Here is a 532-nt window from a genome sequence, read left to right as displayed (position 1 = left end):
CAGCAGGATGCTAAAGGGATTAGAAGGAGGCCACAGCAATCACAGAAGGTGAAGATATCCATCTGAGGGTGACGTCCTGTCATGTGCTTCAAGAGTTCTTGAAACAGCTTCTTAGAAACTCTCAGAGGAAGTTCCTCTCGGCATGTGCGGAGGAATTTTTAGCACTGACTGGTAGACTGGCATTGTCTGTCTTTCATTTCTTCGGTAATTGTGACTGACTTTAAGCACATTTCATGATGACACGAATAAATTTGATTATGTGTTAAGTAAAATCATGTAGTCTGAGGTTCAGTGGCGCATCAGAACACTTAGCCTAGCAGACCCCAAAGCTGAACACACTTTTAATTTTGTTCTTAACTTTACACAATAAATACTGTGCAGCATATTTTAAGGGGAAATCCAGTTGTTAACGATGAAATTTAAACTTCATTGGCTATTTTTTATGAGAGGCATGAATCAATCAATTGTAAAATAATCCAACCTGTGACATTATCTGAAAAAAATTAAAAAGCTTAACATTTTGAAATGTAAA

The sequence above is a fragment of the Myotis davidii genome, unplaced genomic scaffold (genome assembly GCF_000327345.1).
Source record: "Myotis davidii unplaced genomic scaffold, ASM32734v1 scaffold147, whole genome shotgun sequence".
In the NCBI taxonomy this organism is placed as follows: domain Eukaryota; kingdom Metazoa; phylum Chordata; class Mammalia; order Chiroptera; family Vespertilionidae; genus Myotis; species Myotis davidii.
Note: the sequence above shows the minus strand (reverse complement) of the source record.